We start from the raw sequence: 9907 nt of genomic DNA on the forward strand, positions 1-9907 counted from the left end.
AAAACTAAAATCACATTTTATTGGTCACACAACTGTACAAATAGACAAGATACAGATGTTAGCAAAAACAAAATAGATCTGTTGCTAGGGCAGAATCAACTAGGAAAACATCCGGAATTTGCCTTTATGAATGATGATCTGACTAAATGTATACACAGTCAATTACAGTTCTAAAATATATTTCATCCAGCATAACAGTTGTTCAATCATGTCACAATCTACCCTAAATATGGTATCTGTGATTGATAGCCCCTGTGGTAAATACTAGGGCTGGGCGATATATGGACCACCAAAATTCATATAATACAATATGAAGGATGATGATATAACCATAATTATTAACTGGGTGGTTCGAGCCCTGAATGCTGATTGGCTGAGGTATATCAGACCATAAACCACAAGTATGACAAAACATGTATTTTTACTCAATTATGTTGGCAACCAATTTATAATAACAATAAGGCACCTCAGGGGTTTAGCCGTGGTATATTGGCCATATACCACACCACCTCGGGCCTTATTGCTGAAATGAATATCTGAAATGAAGACGCAGCTGAGCCTGTGGCACAGCCTCCCTTTGAATGTAACCCAGGGAGGCTACAGTTGCTGCAGAGAGGTAGTGAAATACTAAGATCCAATGATATTCATATCACAATTATACATATCACAATATACACAATGGATTGCCCAGCCCTAGTAGAAAAATATTCATACAGAAATATGAAAAAACATGAAGACATTTTTCTTAGAGAATCACAATATTTGAAACAGGTAATGTACTGTACTGACCAGTTTATCCTATTATGTGATGCAATAACACGGTTATTAGTCAACTTAAAAAAGGGTGAAAAGGCTTTCTGTTTGGGGGACATGTTCACAGTCAACAAGAAATGTTGAGCAGCCAATGAGAATCTCTCCAAGCATTTTCTCAGATACTCATTTCAGATCTGAGGTTTTATTTCCCTTGAAAAATTGTGTTTGTTACTTATAGTCTATAAATGCAGTGAAATTCCCCCTCAGTATTTCACTGCTGAGGCCAAGTCTCTTGATGGCAACTATAACACTTACAAAAAGTAAACATGCAGCCAGGTGATGAAATGTTAAATATGATTATTACCACTTGAAGTTTGGTGTTCTTCTTTGAGCTTGACCAGGTACTCAATCCTCTGCTTATGGTTCTTATGGCCCACAAGCTTGCAGTTCCCCTCAGACAGGTAGGGGACAGGTTTGCCGACATTCAGGCATCTCACTAAAATCACCACACATTAGCTAGATTCACTACAAAGGGACCCTCTTAAAGCAAATCATGGACTAAGACAGCAGCTGATATCATTGCCACGTCTGGAGCAGCATGGAGATTGATGCTTCTGTCACGCCCTGACCTTAGAGAGCCTTTTTATGTCTCTATTTGGTTTGGTCAGGGTGTGATTTGGGTGGGCATTCTATGTTCTTTATTTCTATGTTTTGTTTTTCTATGTTTTGGCCGGGTATGGTTCTCAATCAGGGACAGCTGTCTATCGTTGTCTCTGATTGGGAATCATACTTAGGCAGCCTGTTTTGCCACCTTAGGTTGTGGGATGTTATTTTTTGTTAGCTCTGCGTAGCCTACGGAAAGTGACGTTCGTTGTTCTTTTGTTGTTTTGTTTGGAGTTCTGTCACGTTCTGACCTTAGTTCCTTTTTTATGTCTTTATTTTAGTTGGTCAGGGCGTGAGTTGGGGTGGGCATTCTATGTTGTTTTTCTATGTTTTGTTCTGTTGTTATATTTCTATGTGTTTGGCCTAGTATGGTTCTCAATCAGAGGCAGGTGTCGGTCGTTGTCTCTGATTGGGAGCCATATTTAGGTAGCCTGTTTTCTAGTGTGTTTTGTGGGTGGTTGTTTCCTGTTTCAGTGTTTGCACCATACGGGACTGTTTCGGTTGTTTGTTTGTGTTTTGTTATTTTTGTTCTGTGTTCATTTTGATTTATTAAAAATCTATTATGGACACTTACCACGCTGCACATTGGTCCGATCCTTGCTACTCCTCCTCAGACGAAGAGGAAATCCGTTACAAGTTCGGATTTAATAGAGAATCATGAACACGTACACGCTGCACCTTGGTCTCATCCTTCCGACGAGCGTTACAGCCTCCCATAAAATTATCCAGCCTGTCAACTAGAGCAAGTTGCCATTTTCTGCATTCCATTTGATAATTTAATTTATTAAAAACTACATACAATTACAATAACCCCAGCAGATCCTGATGCCCTTCTCACCTGAAGCAGTCACTCCTGGTCTCGCTCCTTTCGGCTCACCTCTAGGCAGTGGTTCCTCAGCTCCTGGACACTGGTCTGAGGCTGGGCCAACAGGGATCCCTGACTCGTCAGTCTAATCAACACCAACAAAAAAGAAACAAAAAAATGCATTTGCATACACACTACACAAGTATATTCCACATAGAATCTGTGTGATAAGAGAACAAAGTGTTATTTGCATACCTTTCATGAGCCTCAGTGAGCCTCTGTATGACTATTCTCTACAAATGAAAGGAAATTAAGAAATATGAAAAAGCACCTATTATAAACAATGGTATTTTCAAATTACTAAAACTACATTTTCAGGTGAACAGGGGAGTTGAGTGATCGATACACAGACCATTGCACTCCTCTCCTCCTGCAGCTCTCTCAAGACATTCTGATGAATGGCCTCATTTAAAACATCCCTGTCAATTAAAATATATACATCAGACACTTCACAAATCAACAGCCTGATAACAGTTGGGTTGCAAAAATCCATCGGTAAAAATTTGATTTGAATGGACTAACCCATTTGTGTTCCCATTCTGAGCCAGTTGGTTCTGCTTGGCGTAGAACTCGTCAAGAACAGCTTGAATCTCCATTCGCACCATTTCCTTCTCATTCAGCTGACCCTGTGGGAAATCATCACAGACTAGTTAAACACCATATGTGTTATATCAATGTGTTAATTAAGTGTTTCAAGAGTGGATGTTTAGCATTCATCATGACATGCAGTAAACAAACCACACCTTGAGCTTCTGGATCTCTTCGTTCTTGGCGGTCCTTTCATAGTTAAGCTCAGTGGGGGGCACCTCCATAGTCATCATGGAGCAGCGTCAGCTCTCCAGCTCCTTCTCCTGGCTCTCCACCACCAGACTCAGGTCAGGGTTGAAGCTTCAGGGGGTGTGAGGTGTCCGACAGATAAATCAACCAGATAAGTGATTAAACCCTCTCTTGATCAGACAGAGTTCCCTAGTAAAGTATACAGGAGGGAAAACCATCAGACACAAGCATCCATTACCTGTGGAAGCACTTTAGGGATGACGGATGACTGTGGAACATGATTGGCACTCTCACCTCTGACAGTCCTCTCAACCGCCTCTTGCTGATGTTTGAACTGGTGAAAAGCAGGTAGGGAAATCACATAAGTAGAGATAATTGTACAATCTATTTTGTTTGGTCTAAAATCTGACATTTTCCATGCTACTGTAGCCCTTGATTTGTTTTCAGTGGCTCTTGTATGTGCATAGAAAAAAAATGGCCTGGTACCTTCCCCTGGAGAGTGGTAGCCTCCTTCTGGGCAGTCTGATCTTGTGAAGCTTGGAGAAGACCTGCCTGCTCATCTAACACCTTGGTGAGTCGCTCCACCTCCTCAGTGGCATAGACCAACTCCTCCTGTAACACCACCACCTGAGGACAAAACATCCATCCAGACGTTGTCATAATGGTGGAATCCAGGCATGCAAAAAGTCTGGGTGGCCATTTGATTAATTGTTCAGCAGTCTTATGGCTTGGGGGGTAGAAGATGTTTAGGAGCCTCTTGGACCTATACTTGGCGCTCCGGTACCGCTTGCCATGCGGTAGCAGAGAGACCAGTCTATGACTTGGGGTTGAGGTTGAAAATATCAGTGAAAACACTTGCCAGTTGGTCCGCGCATGCTCCGAGTACACATCCTGGTAATCCATCTGGCCCCGCGGCCTTGTGAATGTTGACCTTTTTAAAGGTCTTGCTCACATCGGCTAAGGAGAGCATGGTCACACCGTCGTCCGGAACAGCTGGTGCTCTCATGCATGCTTCAGTGCTGCTTGGCTCGAAGCGAGCATAAAAATACTTTTAGCCCGTCTGGTAGGCTCACGTCACTGGGCAACTCGCATCAAAGCTCAAGATGCCGCTAGTTGTTATGCTTAAAATATACTCCAAGTCTTACCTCTCTGATTAGAAGCTACCTTCCTTTCTGCTGCTTCTCTCTGGTCCTGGAGCTCTGCTTGCATCCTGGAGTTGTGTTCCTTGAGCTCCTCTATCTCGGTGCAAGGAGCATTGTACATATCCTATTACAACAAACCAGGTAAAAAATTTGGTAAACATTGGTAAACTACAGTAAAAAATTTAAGTATACAAGTTAAAAATGATAATGAATTAAGAGGTACACAAATGACTTGAGTCAGTACCGTAAGGTCCTTGACACCTGCAGACAGCATGGCAAGGCCCTGATCCTACCAGGCCCAGCTTACTGCAGAGGTCCATGGCCTGGTTGATCAGCTCCAGGACAAACAACACAAAACAAGAGACTTCTGAGATTAGATGTATCAAATACATGCAAACTGAATTATATCCCCAAATAATAGTAATTAATGGCAGGTAATTTAAGTGAGCAGACTTACTTTTTCTTGTTCAAACTTTTTCTCAAGGCTGGATATGGTCCCATTGGCAGTTGTCAGATTTGGTTCAAGGCTTGCCATATTGGAAGTCTTTCAAAGTAAAAATACAAACGAAGACCGGGCCAATTACAGTTGATTGGAGATTAAGATCCAATTATGTCAAATAGTTTAACTGTATTTGACAAAACTAAAAACACATACTAGTGATAACAATTTCTAAGAAATATAAATAAAACACTACATTAACCACCATGTACACAATAACAATGAATGAATGACAGGTCTGTTTTTGGTTTTGTGTAGTCCATTCAGACACTTGCTTCTTTAGCACTACATTCTGCTCCATATTCTGAACAAGCTCTCTGGGGAGAAACAAATCAAACATGTCAACAAAACATTTAAAATACACTTCAAAAAGGTCTCATCATGCACAAATAGAAAATACGCCTTTATACCCACTCACTCTAAAGTGCTCTCTCTAGCCTCTCTCAACTGGGCGGTCATATTGGTTTGTGTGTTCTTTCAGACTGAAAAGCTTTTGTCAATTCCTACAATTCAACCAACATATTCATCAATAAAAACTAATCACACTCAATCCTCCATAGGGGTTAAACTGTAATTTCATACAAATGAGACAGGTAGGCTCTGAATGTCCTTAACAGAGAAGCGGGCTTGGTTGGTTTAAAAAGGAGCTGACTGACAGTGATTTGGGCCTGCTGAGCTATGATGTCCTGCTGATTGTCCTCTAGCTGCTGCCTGGACTGGTCTGCCTCAAACTTGGCCTCGGCCTGGATCTGGTCAAAGGCATCCTGCAGGGACCGCTGCTGCCCCAGGGGCTGCTCCCACTCCCGCCTAAAGGAGAGTGAGAGAGAAAATGTGAGGGGGTGAGATGAGTCTGCAAACTACTATGGTGTAAGTACAATTGTGTCTGGGTAGAGAGAGCCAGAGCTAGCTGCTCCTTCAGCTTTTTCACCTCAGCCTGTAGCTGCCTCACGTTCCCATGCATGTCTTCGTTGATCAGGGCCTGATAAAGCACAAGGAATCACATGAGGAGATGCTCACTAAACTACCACAGATACAATATCTATTACAATCAGCAACACAGTATCATGGTGGCAGATAGCCTAGCGGTTAAGAACATTGGGACAGTAACCGAAAGGTCGCTGGTTCGAATCCCAGAGATGGCAAGATGGAGAAATCTGTCTTTCTGCCCTTGAGCAACGCAGTTAACCCTCAACAATGACTGCTCACGAGTGCCAATTACGTAGATTAAGGCAGCCCCCAGCACCTCTATGATTCAGAGGGGTTGGGTTAAATGCGGAGGACACATTTCAGTTGAATTCATTCAGTTGTGCAACTGACTAGGGTTCCCCTTCCCCTCCTGTAAGGAGAAAAGGTTTAGTAGCATATTGAATAACTATTGCGATAAATCCAACTTTGCATACTAACTTGGCAGAGAGCCAAGTTTTTGATCAACTTGGCTCTCTGGGCGATTTGAAAGGTGGATACAGTTTCCACAAAGCACTTGGGTGCACATTGGCTATAATCTAGGTCTTAGCATTACCTCCAAGAGAGTCCTGCAGGAAATGGTTGTTATGTTAGCACACAACAGGAACACCAAGAAAGCAAGAGCTTTTTTAGAATCAATTTACCCAAAGCAAGAAGGGGAGTTTGGAGTCCCTGTAGCAGATATGCCGGCTCTTCCCATTGGACTCATCCACCAGTGTCATGATCACGAGGGAGCGGTTGATGCTGCTTGCCTCCTGAAAGAGGAGAAAAGAGGGGGTTGATATCAGAGAACTGATAACAATATAACAAATGAGTGTACACAATAACAGATTCACGGTGGAATTTAGCCTTCTAAAGGGTTTGTTGTGTGCTGTGAATGTTCAGTCAGCGGACAGTACTCCTGCATCACCTTGAGTCTGGAACCCTCTGTGTGTGTGTCTCTCTGCCTCTCCGACCCTGCCAGGTCCACCAAGTTCAGCTGGGATGTGCGAATGTTCACCACCTCCTTAGCAGTCTCCTTGGACTCCAGAGTCATGGTGAAGACTGCATGGGACCGTGAGGACTCTCTGTTCATGGAGGTAGAGGCCACGCGCCGATTACGCCAGCCCATCGACAGCACCTGAGAGGGAAGCAGGATAAGTTAACTAAACGCAAACAGTTCAATGGCAGTCAAATCAATCTTGCACAATAAATTAATGCTATGACCAAAGCATTGTATAAAGCAAGTCATTGAATCAATCACATTGAATTATTTACTACCTGGTAAGCTTCAGCAGCTGAAGTGACAAACTTCTCTACAGCCCCTTCCACAAACACCCCCTTCTTGATGTTCTCTCTGAGGAACAGGCTGGCTGAGGCGCTGTCCAGCAGGTCATAGATCTGCTCGTTGTAGATCTCAATGAAGGAGCATTTGCACAGGAAGCTTTTGGCATTCTCAGACTGTCAGGAAAAACAATGCATATTAAATCCTCAATCAGAGAAAAAAAAACAGATAAACAACAAAATCACTTCAATGTCAGTTACTTTCTGCTCACCCTTTCTACCTCCCTGTTGATAAGGAAAAACAGGTACTCAAAACTTCGAGGGATAACCCCCCGTTGGTCATCAGTAAAGTTGTCGAAATCAGACGGACCTAGGGAAAGAAAACAGGCAACATTTAGTACCGAGGCACTGCAAAGAAAATAAGGTGTCTGTGCAACAAAACAAAATAATTCAATGCAGCACTCACCAAGCATCGTGAATGTTTTTCCAGAGCCAGTTTGTCCGCTGTAATAGGAAAACATTTGTGAGATATTACAGCACTTAATAAAACATGAATGAACTGTAAAACAATAAGAAAAATCACTCACTAGGCAAAAATGGTGCCATTGTATCCATTAATACATGACTCAACAATGTTCTTGGCCACACTGGAGAATACAGAATCCTGTTACACAGAGAGGAGACGGACGAAAAATTCAGTTGGTTTGATTTGAGCCTCTATCTACCAATGTGTGAATTACTCCAGGTTACAGCAACAGTTAAACTATAATCTAAACACCAACACCAACACTGACCTGAGTGATGTCCATGTCAGCAACATGGTCATAGGTGAATGTCCGTGGCTCCGGCTTGGAGTGCAGGCGAATGGTGTTGGGAGAGGTGACTGTGAGACAGAGGCCTTGGTCTCCATCAGTGGTCAGGCCAGTCCCCTGGGTCAGAGGTCTCACCCGCACAAACACTTTGATCGAGTCACTATCACCACTACATTACAGAAAACGAACATTCAAGGGTTAATACACTTTACCAACAGACGGTGCCAGTTTCTGCTCTCTTGCCAACTTCTTATGGAATTGTCGTGACAAACAAGAGGTACTGGCAGTATAAGTTACCAAATGAGGCAGGGCAACTCGTGTGTCAGTATGTGTAGAGTGAGTATGTATTATTAAATTGAAGACAATAGCCAGCTCTTGCGAGAAATAAGCATTATTAAGCCACATTACCTGTGGGTTATTTGTTGATGCTGCATTGAGCAATCGACAGATTCTGGTAACAGAGGAGACATACAGTTAGCTAGTTAGTCAAGGTTGATCAAGGAACTAGAGACACTGTTTTAAACAGAAACCCAAGTTTAATCAGATGTCTAAGTTTCATATGTCTAAGTTTCATTACCTAGCATGCAAATGCATGCTAGGTAACGTTAGCTCGCGAATAATATTAACGGAAGTAGCTAGGTAGCCAACAAACGCCAAAATATATATTTTTAAATCACTTGCAAATATGAATGTTTAGGTGACGTACCCTTTCCCTTCGTATTCATGTTGAATCTTTTCAGACAAGTAGCTTTGCTACTAGCAAACCATTCACAATAACTGATGGCAAAACTCCGCGATAGTGTGTTAGCTACATTTACTAAAATCCATATTCGAATTTGGCGGGTATGTACTCGACCATCGACTGCTCGTGCCTTTTTCAAGAATTTTATGGAATCAGTGAATTGTTTATCGCCGTCAGCTGGACGAAGTCTGATTTACATCAACCTCTTATTTTTGAGAGCATCGAGAAACCGAGCTACAAATTATACACCAGATAATATAATAACAAAGATGTTATCATTGTTCTATCTGTGGTGATACTGTACAACCAAAGATTTGTGGTATACCCATTACTGGGCGTTACAGGTTTGCCTATAGAAAAGGTTACCATAGATTTTCAACTAATCTGGTATATAATTATCTCCCTCTCCCAAAGCAGAAGCTGCAGATATAATTTTCCATTACTGAACAGACAGTTATCATAAATACTATTTTAATAAAATGTACACTCTCCTATAATACAATGTGGACTCTTTTTCGGTCGAGACCAGCACTTCACTTTGATGCTGGTTCGCTGGTTTGGTTCAAAGTCATGCAACGCTATTGGCTATTTCGTAAGCAGCTCCGCCCTATTTCATTTTTTTCTGTTTATTTAATTGGTCCAAATCGAGGCGTTCAAATTCGAAATCTACTGGTCACTTGCTCATCGAGGGCATTTCGAAAAAGTGAACTGTGTGTGGAGGTCGATACCGGCTACAGAAGTTATTTTCAGTTTATCTGACTTCTTAATTGAGGTATGTAGCTATCTGGCATTATTGGGGAAATTATCTTGCTTTGACATCCACGCTGCTTTTAAGTTAATCTATCTCGCATCATTTCTTAAATTGTAGCCTGACGCTAGTAACTTAACTAACGTTAACGTTGCGTACAGTAACGTTAGCTAACTCGCTAACTGACTTTAGTTCCCTTCCTGCCTGAATCCTACTTACTGAGGTCAAAATATAATTCAAAACGGGTAATTGTTGTTACGCTAAACTTCCTAACTAGCAAAACGACATTAGCTAACGTTAGTTGTCTAGCTGGTTATAGTAGTGTCAACGCGAACGTCTAACCCGCATTGGCAGCAGCTGACAACGTCCGATAACGTTTAACGTTAATATTTTTATTTAATTAGGCAAGTCAGTTAAGAACATTCTTATTTACAATGACGGCCAAACCCGGACGACGCTGGGCCAATTGTGCGCCGCCCTATGGGACTCCCAATCACGGCCGGATGTGATACAGCCTGGATTCGAACCAGGGAATGTAGTGAGTCCTCTTGCACTGAGATGCAGTGCCTTAGACTGCTGGGCCACTCGGGAGCCCACTAACGGTAGCCAACTAGGGTAGTGCGAACTGCCCAGTACATCACTGGGGCCAATCTCCCTGCCATCCAGGACCTCTATACCAG

General features: G+C 42.4%; 1 pseudogene; it reads right to left on the minus strand.

Annotated features, from left to right (window-relative positions):
• Nucleotides 1-25: 25 nt before the first annotated feature.
• LOC111968673 (kinesin-like protein KIF15-B) lies at nt 26-8998 on the minus strand (annotated as a pseudogene).
• Between the last annotated feature and the right edge of the window lie 909 nt (nt 8999-9907).

The sequence above is a fragment of the Salvelinus sp. IW2-2015 genome, linkage group LG9 (assembly GCF_002910315.2).
Source record: "Salvelinus sp. IW2-2015 linkage group LG9, ASM291031v2, whole genome shotgun sequence".
Lineage (NCBI taxonomy): Eukaryota > Metazoa > Chordata > Actinopteri > Salmoniformes > Salmonidae > Salvelinus > Salvelinus sp. IW2-2015.